The sequence below is a fragment of the Palaemon carinicauda genome, chromosome 27 (assembly GCF_036898095.1).
Source record: "Palaemon carinicauda isolate YSFRI2023 chromosome 27, ASM3689809v2, whole genome shotgun sequence".
NCBI classification, from domain to species: Eukaryota; Metazoa; Arthropoda; class Malacostraca; order Decapoda; family Palaemonidae; genus Palaemon; species Palaemon carinicauda.
In genome coordinates, this window is record NC_090751.1 from 90,010,162 (window position 1) to 90,022,327 (window position 12,166).

Here is a 12,166-nt window from a genome sequence, read left to right on the forward strand (position 1 = left end):
GAGAGAATCAACAAAAACGATCTGTTATAATGGGATTCCATTGACCGTATTAATTTTAATGATGAGGTAAAGCTCCCTGTTATGGGTTAGCTAAAATGATCAGATCACACCTTTTCTATACTTCAATCTTACAAAAGTAAACATACACACAATAAACACACACATACAGTATATATATATATATATATATATATATATATATATATATATATATATATATATATATATATATATATATATATATATATATATATATATATATATATATATATATATATTGTACATAGGCTACATGTGTGTTGAAATATCTAATCTGATATAAACAATTCCAACGTGGAAATGTTTATTTAAATACAGTATATATGTATTTAATTTCCAGTGTCAGCGTGAAAAGTTTTCACTTATGCACGTGATACACATTTCATACGTTTCCAAAACAGTTCCTACCATATCATAAAAAACACCATATCGCCCACGGTATTTTCCGAGGGGAAACTAAAGGAAAAAACAAACACTTCATCTCTCCAAATACATTTAGAAGGGAACACATCTTAAGCAGATGAATGAGGTTTATTATTATTATTACTATTATTATTATTATTATTATTATTATTATTATTATTATTATTCATTAATTATTATTATTAATTGTTAATAATTAATTATTAATCATTATTAATTATTATTGATATTAATTATTAATGATCAATGTTAACAATTATTAATTATCAATTATCAATATTAATATTAATTATCAATTATTATTATTATTATTATTATTATTATTATTATTATTATTATTATTATTATTAGCTAAGCCACAACCCTAGTTGGAAAAGCAAGATGCTATAAGCCCAAGGGCTCCAACAGTGAAAAATAGGCCAGTGACGAAAGTAAATAAGGGAATAAATAAACGATATAAGAAGTAATGAAAATTAAAATAGAATATTTTAAAAACATTAACAACATTAAAACGGATATTTGATATATAAACTATAAAAGGACTTATGTAAGCCTGTTCAACATAAAAACATTTGATGCTAGTATTAGCAGTGTGCTATATAAGAGATGATATATGGCTTTGAAGAGAAGTCACATGGTATAAAGTTGGACATTTTTATACCTATACAAACATTCCACTATTATTAACCTTTTAATGCAATAACATAGGGAGTTCAAGCTCTCTCTCTCTCTCTCTCTCTCTCTCTCTCTCTCTCTCTCTCACACACACACACACACACACACACACACAAAGTATCTCTCATAAAGTAACTCATTTCAAAATTAAATCAGCAAATATAAAAAAAGCTATATTCATTATTGTGACATTCAACATTTCACGAAGGGCAAAACCGAGTCTAAAGGCAATGAAACAAACCTAGAATCCCAAGGGCGTCCTCCTGCAGTGTCGAAAATGAAATGAATAATCGGTTTCTATTTTTCATTTCTCACGTGACTGAGTTTTTCATAAACATAAATGAAGAATGATGGTATCCGGCAGCAGCAAATAGTACGCAGACGCCAACTCTCTCATGAAAACCTCCACTATCCCCCCCCCCCACCCCCCACCCAAGGGGAAGCCTCATAATTAAACAGATAGATATAATTTGTTCTATTTACCAAAAACCGAAACGTATGAAACAGAGGCTGCGGTTATTGAATAATATGAAAGAGGATTTATTCTTGTATTCTATTTCATCTGTCTGCTTCCGTTTAAGGTTTAGGAGACGATGAACGCTGCTAGTTTAGTTCTTAGAATTAAAAGCGGGTTAATGTCTTACTGAAAACCTGGAAACGTTTATCGAGGTTTAAAAGTACATTGGACGAAATTTTTAATTTGAGACATACGTTCCAGCACTGGGGACATGGAGATCTTTCACTGATGCATCATCATCATCATCTCCTCCCACTCCTATTGACGCAAAGGGCCTCGGTTAGATTTCACCAGTCGTCTCTATCTTGAGTTTTTAATTCAATACTTCTCCATTCGTCATTTCCTACTTCACGCTTCATAGGCCTCTTCTAGTGGTTTTTGGAGCCCAGTTGAAAGTTTGGAGAACTAAACTCTCTTGGGAAGTGCGAAGAGCATGCCCAAACCATCTCCATCTACCCCTCACCATGATCTCATCCACATAAGGCAAGTGGTAATCTCTCTTATAGTTTCGTTTCTAATCCTGTCCTGCCATTTAACTCTCAATATTCTTCTGAGGGCTTTGTTCTCAAATCTACAAAATCTGTTGGATATCGATTCATTGTCATACTATGACTCATGTCCATACAGTAACACCGATCTCACTAAACTGATATACAGCCTGATTTTTATAAGTAATTTCAGGACTGTTGATTTCCAAATTTGACTTAACCTAGCCATTGTCTGATTTGCTTCTTTTTAACCTTTCATTAAACTCTAATTCTAAAGATCCTGTACTAGAGATCATATTTCCTAAATATTTAAATGATTCCACTTCATTAATCCTTTCTCCTTCTAATTATATTTAATCTTCAATTGCATATTTTGTTCTCATCATCTCTGTCTTTCTTCTATTTACCTTGAGCCCAACCTCGTGTGATATTTCATGCATTCTGGTAAGCAAGCTTTGCAAGTCCTGTGGTGATCAGCTAACAATAACACCGTCATCAGCATACTCTAGTCAGCTAATTTCCTGTTACCAATCCAGTCCAATCCTTCTCCACTATCCCAACTGTTCTTTGCATTAAAAAATCCATGAGGAGAATAAACAACATAAGGTGGCAACACATTCCCTTAGAGTACTCCACTGTTTACTGGAAATTCATATGATAGAACTTCACTAACATTAAATTTGCACTTGCTACGCTCATGAACAGACGTAATCAAATTTACATATTTAAGATTAACTCCATAATAACGCAAGACTCTCCACAATAATGGCCGGTGCACACCATTAAAGACTTTTAAATAGTCCACAAATGCCATCAAAAGAGAATTTCTATATTCTACACATTGTTGTACCCCATGTCTTAAAATGAAAATTTGGTAAGTACAACTTATACCTTTTCGAAATCCTGCATGTTCATCTCTCATACTATTTATTTTCATGACAACTGACGCAAGTGTGATGCCTCTGTAATTATTGCAATCAGACAGATCTCCCTTTTTTGCCATTTTTACCAATCTTCCTAGCTCCCATTTATCAGGTTTTGCCACTTCACGCCACATTCTACAAAATAATCTTTTAGTTATTCTGGGAGTCAGTTGATTTTCGGCCAATATTATCTAGGTAGTTATCCCACCGTATCCAGGGGCTTTCCATCTCTTTAGTTTTTTAATGATAGCTTCGACTTCAAACACACTAAATTAATTCATGGGCACATTAAGGTCTTCCTCAGCTTCAGGTATATCAAACAAATTACTCCCTTCATATCTCCTATTCATAACCTCACTAAAGTGTTCCCTCTAACATTGCCTTTCTTCATCTTCTACTGTTATAACAGATCCATCTCTCTTTTTGATGAGTATATCATTCTTCTTCTTCTTTGCCCCAGTAGAGATTTCATTAAAAATTCTGTGAGCAATTTTTACACCATAACCACGCCCTGAATTCATAGCTTTATCAGCCTCATCTGCTTTCCTGTCAAAATATTCTCCTCAGTCATCCCTGGTTGATTGATTGATTGATAGATTCAAAGTTTTCTGGCATCCTGAGATCTAAGGTCATTGACGCCGATAACATTTATATATAAAAAATAAAAGAATATTCAATTAAAACCATAAAAGTTAAGATGTCATAAAAGTTAAATAGTTTTCAGAAGACCTGCTTCTGATTGATTGATTGATTTAAAGTTTTCTGGCATCCTGACATCTAAAGTCATTGACGCTGTTATCATTTATTGTATATAAAAGATTAAAGAATATTCAATTAAAACCATAAAAATTAAGATGTCATTATAAAAGTTATATAGTTTTCAGAAGACCTGCTTCTGAAATAAATCTGAAAATACTGCTCGCATAGTGGGACACATCATGTCCAAGGATCTTGGCAAGGATGAATCTGTCATCCTAACCTCAACCCTCAACATAGATATTTATTTCTTAAATTACTATAAAAAAGTTATATAGTTTTCAGAAGACCTGCTTCTGAAATAAATCTGAAAATACTGCTCGCATAGTAGGACACATCATGTCCAAGGATCTTGGCAAGGATGAATCTGTCATCCTCACCTCAACCCTCAACATAGATATTTATTTCTTAAATTGCTATAATTGGGGCATTCGGTCAACAAATGCCTCACCGTTAAAGGTACTGAACAGTCGTCGCAATAAGGTTGGTATTAGCCATTTAGCAGAAACCCATGTGTCAACCGAGTGTGACCAATGCAGAGACGACAAAGAGAAGTCTCCCACTATTGGGGCATCATGTTATACCACCAAGGAGATGTGACATTTGTTATTTTTCATTTTGTTGCCATCTAGACTATCCAAGTGCTGTTGCCAATTATTATATATAAAACCATTTCTTAATGGTAAGTAGGAAATCATTAAAGGGAATGGGATACCATACAGTTCAGCAGTAAATATGGAAGCTGTTAGAAGAAGTGCACTTCTACAATCAAAACCAGTACTATGTAATCCAAATCCAACGCCAGCATCAGACTTGGAGCCATCAGTATATATAGAAGTCAATCCCTTATGTTCTGCAACATGTTCCATAAAAAGACTTCGCTCCTAAGTCAGTTATATTTTTTCCATCTGTAATAAAGTATTTACAAAAAGATACCTCTGGTAATTTCCATGGAGGCATTGATAATACCTTAAATGTAAGCACCTTACTTCTAATTATATCAAGAATGTACATTAATTGCTTAACCCGAAAACCATAGAGTTGCGGAGGATTTAGGTGCAACCCAAAGTAAGATGTGTGCTTTACAAGGCTTGCAGTCTGATAGGCTAATCGGCGTCAATGACCTTAGATGTCAGGATGCCAGATAACTCAATCAATCAATCGGTCAATCTGATAGGCTAAAGAATTAGGAAGTCTTTGCAACCTAAACCAATAACGAGCAATAGAAGAAATCCATTAAAGGTCTAAAGGTAATTCTTCAGCATCAACAAGGAGATTTTGTATAGGCAAAGTTCTAAACGCTCCTGTGGACAATCTAATACCAGCATGATGTATTGAATCTAATATCTTTAATCGGCTTGGGGTGGCAGAGGAGAATATTTCACAACTATAAAAATTTTTTTAAAAAAATCAGTGCCTTGTATAATTTTAAAAAAGTATTGCGGTCTGCCCCCATGATGCATGGGACAATACTTTTAAAAGATTAAGAACATCAAGACATTTAGCTTTTAACCCTTTATGTGAGAAACCCATGTAAGCCTACAATCAAATATCAAGCCTAAAAATTTAGCTTCATTTACACATGGAATATGTTGACCTTTAATGTATATATCTGGGTCTGGATGTATTCCCCAAATAAGACAGAAATGGACAACAACAGTTTTGCTTGTTGAAAAATTAAAGGGATTGTGACGTAGGAAAAATCTATTTTTGGGTGAGATAGCCATGTCGTCCTGATGGAAGTTCCTTCTGGCAAGTTTCTACAGTATAACATTTCTGCGATTGATATTACAAGAGAATTAACGTCAGGTATCATGGGGTTTCAAACCCCAGAAACGACTATCCGAAGATATCGAGTATAATCAGGGATGTATCCTAAAATAACCATAGATATCTGCACCCCAAACAGACCTTGCCAAATCTAATCCTCTAAAGGGTAGGATAAGTAAGGAGCCGTTACATATTCTATCACCTTCCGGTGCTCTTATACGACCCCGCTTCACCATTCCTTCGTACGCAGCTGGTGGCTTCAGTGCGGTTGGTTTTGATGGACATTCTTTTCACCTTTTTAGAAGATTTATTTTGTGTTATGGCTTCCTCTTCTTCGTCAAAGTTGAGTACCTACCTCTCTGTTTTTTGTATATGCTAATTTTGTTTTAGCTCCCTTTGGGGACTTATATTTTAACATTTGGTTAGAGGAAGGCTGAGTGCTTCGAGTCCTGCTAGCAATGGCGTCAAGTTTAGTCCCTCATTGCCCTTTTTTCGTGTTTACTAATTTTTTGGGTAAGTTTCACGTTAGCTAGTTTATGTTTAGCATTACGATGCTAAGGACTCAATTTTCATAAAGCTTTTACATTGCATTTTATTATTTTAGTCTTTTTAAGTTTGTATCAGTTTCGGCTAGCCTAGCCTAGAGTCGGTAAGGTTTTGTTGGGGACGGACTCGCAGTTTTAGTTTTAAGTTCCGGTTTTGTTGGCAGTGATTACTTCCCTTGGGAAGTTTTTTACTCAGTCATACTAGTTTCTGAGTGGTTTTTGGACCCACTTGTTAACGTTAAACCCATTCATATCAGCCCTATGAATAATTTTGTCAATTGACAGTTGTAGTTTTCTCTCAATCATTGCCATTATAGCTCCAGCAAATGATATGGAGAGATCATCAACAAACAGTTTTGAGAGAATATCTTGAGGAATTACAGGATATCCCATTAATGGCTAGTGCAAATAGGGTTACACTTAGTACACTACCCTGGGGAACTCCTCCTTTCTGACATTTCCTTCCCGACATTTGCGTTTTGGCGTTAGCAAAATGTTGCTACTGAGTGTCCTTCAACGGACTTACGACGGCAATTTCAAAAAAATTGTTTGGGCTCACAAGTCCACTTACCCAACGACACTAACGGACTCATTTCGGCGCGAATCATTTTCCATTCTAGTGTTCCCAAACACAGTTTTTACCACGGCAATTAATGACTACTTGGCTGCTTGGAATTTCTATTCCGTTAGCGGACTAAATACGGCTCACTACTGAGTTTCAGAGTATGAAGTCAGATGAGAGATTCAGAAGTCGATAGTACCTCTCCCTCGCAACCGAAGGGCACGGCACAGTATCCATACAAACAACACAAACAGCCAAACAAATGTCAATGGAACAGAAGTTACAGCTACCACCGTTCAAACTGGACGAAGCGACGGTATGGTTTCAACGTGCCGAGTCCCACTTCAGGTTAGCAAACACCACCGACGAAGTGAAAAAATCAGACTTGGTGATGGTAATGCCAACGCCGGACGTGTTCAAAAGAATCTCCTCCTGGCTGAAATAGAGGCCGGGGCCCATGAGGTATAGCGACCTTAAAAATAAACTGGCAGAGGTCTATGATCTCTGAGTACCACTGAGGGCCCAGCGCACCCTCGACCTAATGACAACGCCCCTCAGTGACATCCACCTCTCAGCAGCCTTGGACGAACTGTTGGACCTCCTCCAGCTGAATGAGCTCGACAGCAACTGGCAGCCGAGGGAGATAAGCCTATCAAGGGAGATCCTCCTCCGTCGCCTTCCCCGAAGCATCTACCCCTGCTGGAGGGTGCCGAGGACCTGGAAATGTTCCCTTGGTTGCAAAGGCCGACAAACTCCACCTGGCAGCCTGGGCTGCCAGATACGTCGCCACCACCTCCAACAACGCCGTCACAGAAGAGACAGATGAGTACCCATCAGAGCCAGATGATGTAGGGGTCAACGCGATTCACGGGGGAAGATCCAAGTACTCCCGCACACGGCTCCCACCGCACTGACAGCAGCAGCGACACCAGCAGGATCAAGGGCAATGACAAGAGAACCACTACCACAAGCTCCCCGACCTTCCCAGATGGTGCTACTTCCACCGAGTCTGGGGGAAAGAGGCGCAGAAGTGTGTCCAACCATGCGCCCATCCAAAAATCTAGGTAAACGACCCCGCCTACAAGCAACCATGGAGCAGGTGAGACCCAATCACACGGGCTTCTACATCCTCGACATCAACTCAGGAACAAGGTTCCTGGTGGATACCGTTGGAATAGTGTCAATGATCCCTCTCCCAAAAGGACAACCACAACCTCCCATCAGATGACAGGGCCGCTTTGGTTGCCGCGAATGGCAGCCCCATCACCTGTTATGGGATGAGGACACTGGAGATATCCATCATGGGCCGGAATTACAGCTGGCATTTCCTGATGTCAAGGGGCCCCTCCTGGGCGCCGACTTCCTCGCTCACCACGGACTGCTGGTAGACATGCATCACAAACGACTAGTGGACCAGGGGACCTAATGGTCCCACTATCTCTCCAGTGGGCCCAGCCTCCCCATGGTGTGCTCAGTCACGCCCCACGAATATGGCTGCCTGCTGCATGAATTTCCACAGGCTTTCAAACCCAAGCTCTGCCAACTGGAGGGCGTCCCCGCCAAACCTGGGATATTCCACCATATCTCTACAACGGGCGGCCCAACCCACTGCAGGTTCCGACGCCTCCCTCAGCCAAAGCTTCAGGACACCAAGGAGATGGATCGCATGGGAATCTGCAAAAAGGCGTCCAGCCCGTGGGCCTCTCCGCTGCACATGGTCAAGAAACCTAACAGGAATTGGAGGCCCTGCGATGATTATAGACGTCATAATCTGGCCACGACACGATACCTGACCACTACCCATTACCCAACAAGTAGGATCTCACCGGAACCCTACACGAGGCCACTATTTTCTCCAAGATGGACCTCCTAAAGTCCTATTTTCAAGTTCCCGTGCATCCCGACGACAACCCAAAGACAGCCATCATCACCCCCTTTGGATCCTATGTCTTCTCCTATTCGACATTCAGCCTTAGAAACACTGGGGGTATTTTCCAGTGTCTGATAGACAGCATTTTGGGGGACCTTCCCTTCTGAGCCGTCTACGTCAACGACATCCTCGTGTTCTCCAAGACACAGGAGGAACACCTGGGGCACATGATAACTGTTCTGAAGCGACTGCAGGAGAATGGCCTCGTGGTACACTTTGACAAATACACTTTCGGGATTGAGAAGGATGAGTTCCTGGGGCCCAAACTCTCAAAAGGGGCATGCGACCCGTGATGTCGCAGGTGGATTCCATATACAAGTTCCTGACGCCGACCGTCGTGAAGTCCCTCCAGGAATTCATCGGCATGGAGAACTACTACCAGAGGTTCCTACCCAACATCGCCGGCGTGATGACCCCCTTCTCAACGTCTTGAAGGGGAAACCGAAGAAGCTGCAGTGGGGTCCCCCTCAACAAGAGGTTAACTACGGACGCCAGTAACATTGCGTGCGTTGTCGTTCTGGAGCAGGTAATCAGCGACGTGCCCCAACCACTTGCCTTCTTCTGCAAGACGTTAAAACCACCCGAGACTCGCTACAGCATTTTCGACCGCAAGCTTCTGGCAGTGTACCACGCCGTCAGACATTTCAAATACTTGCTGGAGGACACCTCATTCACAATCCAGACGGACCACCAGCCTCTGGTCCATGCTTTCACCAAGCCCGGTGGCGCATGGACCACTCGACAGCAACGACATCTGGTGGCCATCTCTGAGTTCGGCTGTATTATCAGCTACATCCCAGGGAGAAAGAATCCGGTGGCCAACGCTCTGTCAAGAATCAGTATCAACTCCATCCACATCGGGGTGGACTACAAGGACATCGCCAAGGAACAAACGCCCGACTCTGCCACAGCAGACGCAAGGTCCTGCTCAACCTCCCTTCAATGGGAGGATGTCAAGTTACATCGCAATGCCCCACTCTGCTCTGCAATACCAGCACGGGCCGCCCTCAACTTTTCATCCCTCCATCGAGAAGAAGGCTGGTATTCGACATCATCCAAGGCCTCTCGTACCTCTCATCAAGGACTACCATTAAGCTGATGACCAACAAGTTCGTGTGGCATGCACGGCAGTTTCCCTCAACACAAACGACGGTACGGACACATCCCCGTCGACATCGCGGGGCCCTTACCACCCTCGGGCGACGCCAGGTACCTCCTCACAATCATCGACCATTCAACGAGGTGGCTAGAGGTGACTCCCATGACCGAAGCATTATTAGACGCCTGTGCCCAGGCCCTTGTCTCCAGCTGGGTCAGCTGTTTCGGGGTCCCAGACAACATGACAACTGACACAGGTCCCGCTTTCATCTCAGACCTGTGGGCATCCCTTGCCTGCCCGATGGGGACTAACCGGCACAGCACGACGGCCTACAACCCCGCAGCCAACGGCAGGGTCAAAAGAAGCCACCAGTCCCTGAAGGCAGCCTTAATGGCCCGATGCACAGATGAGCACTGGGTCAAGCAACTTTCCTGGGTCCTCCTCGGTCATCGAATGGCCCCGAAAGCAAACGGTGACGTCTCTTTGACAGAAAAAGGCTATGGGGAGACACTCATGGTCCCCGGCGAGTTCTTCCCCTCCAATCCAGACACCGAAAACGTCAGCCTCGCCCAACTATGGGAAAGGGCAGGAAAATCACACCCTGCCACAAAACATACGCTTACAGAACAAAGCATTTCAGGCCTGCCTTGCTGGACACCTGCCACTACGTCTTCATCAAGCAGGACGGTCACCGGTCCCCGCTCTCACGTCCTTACAAAGGGTCCTATTGCATGCTGGAGAGACCAAAGAAGGCATTTAAAATCATGGTCCACGGAACAGAAGACTGGCTACCATGGATAGAATAAAGCCTGTTTATATAGAAAGCGACATCGACGTACACAAGCACCAAGGGTGGCGCCCACGAGTGCCTCTCCAGAACGAACACATAGAGGATACAAGAAGACCGACCCGACACGATTCAAAGAAACTACAACCAGCAATCGAACCCCTTGGTTTTGCCCACCAGGGTGGCATCCTGCAACTGCGTATCGGGGGTAATGGCCCTCCAATACTAGTGCTCCGATGAAGGGGCTGCCTACAACCCCCGTCTCGCTATAGAGATTAAAATGACAAATTCGTAGATCATTTTTATTTTTCCTAACTATACAAACCTTAGCTATTTAATAGGAGTATTACTTTCAGCGTAGCCAGAATGAAGAGCCATTAATTTTTAACGAGGGTTAACTACCCACACTGCTAGTTAGCGGGAGTAGGGAGGGTAGCTTGCTACCGCTCTCCCTCACACCTGTGATTGAGCTCACTTTGCTTGGAGGTAGGACTTCAAGGGGGATAGGGCTGGCGAGCAAGTTTGGTTAAATAGCTAAGTTTGTAGTTAGGAAAAATACAAATTATCTACGAATTTGTCATTTGTTCCGTAACTGGAATACAAACCATGCTATTTAATAGGGGTGACTCACTATTATTATTATTATTATTATTATTATTATTATTATTATTATTATTATTATTATTAAATGCTAAGCTACAACCCTAGTTAGAAAAGCAGGATGCTATAAGCCCAGGGGCCCCAACAGGGAAAATAGCCCAGTGTGGAAAGGAAATAGGGAAAAATAAATCATTTTAAGAACATCATCAAAATAAATATTTCCTATATAAACTAAAAAAAACTTTAAGAAAACAAGAAGAGAAACTAGATAGAACAGTGTGTCCGAGTGTACCTTCATGCAAGAGAACTCTAACCCAAGATAGTGAAAGACCATGGTAGAGAGGCTATGGCACTACCCAAGATTAGAGAACAATGCATGTCCCAGCCAGTCTGGCTTTTTGGCTTTGCCTACGGGGCTCCTTATCTGAGTGTGTTAGCACTCAAGAAATAGGGAGCCCCTGCACATCGCCGCTAAAACCTTGCTACACAAGGTCTGCGGCCTACACAAGCTGTGTGTGAAGGTATGTAAAAGTGTGACTCATCCTAGAAAGTTGTTCCGAAGTTCTTTAGATGGAAAACCTATATACTAGGCCTTTCCCAATACCACCTTGTCAGGGTATGGAGACGTAACAGTATAATCTAAATACTAGGAACACAAGGAAGTATGGTTTCCCTGCAGTGGTTTGAGGTCAGCTATGCAAGGAACCCAGAATGCTGCTTTCCTCAAGAGAGGGGATGATGAAGAAAAGAATAAGGGCCAGTCAAACCTTTTCATTCATGCAGATTAAAACCCGGTAACAATGCCCTCAACCTTCTGCTACTTGTCCAATAAGGAGCTTGAGGTTTTAAACCAGCTGTTGTGCAGCCACCACAGGACCGAAAGAAAAAGTATCGAGTCTCCTGTGGGTCATGTCTTCCAGGTAGTGGGAAGTGAATGTGGTCTGTCTTTTCCACACCCCAGCTTGAAGAACCTGCGTCACTGAAAAATTTCTTTTGAAGGCCAGGGACGTAGCTATGCCCCTGACATCATGTGCTCAGGGGCGACGTGACGG

The 12,166-nt window shown here is 41.9% G+C and overlaps 1 protein-coding gene across 1 annotated transcript in view; it reads left to right on the forward strand.

The window, feature by feature from the left end:
- LOC137620794 (uncharacterized) overlaps window positions 1-12,166 on the forward strand; it is a 518,290-nt gene that overhangs the window by 111,790 nt on the left and 394,334 nt on the right. The window lies entirely within an intron of this gene.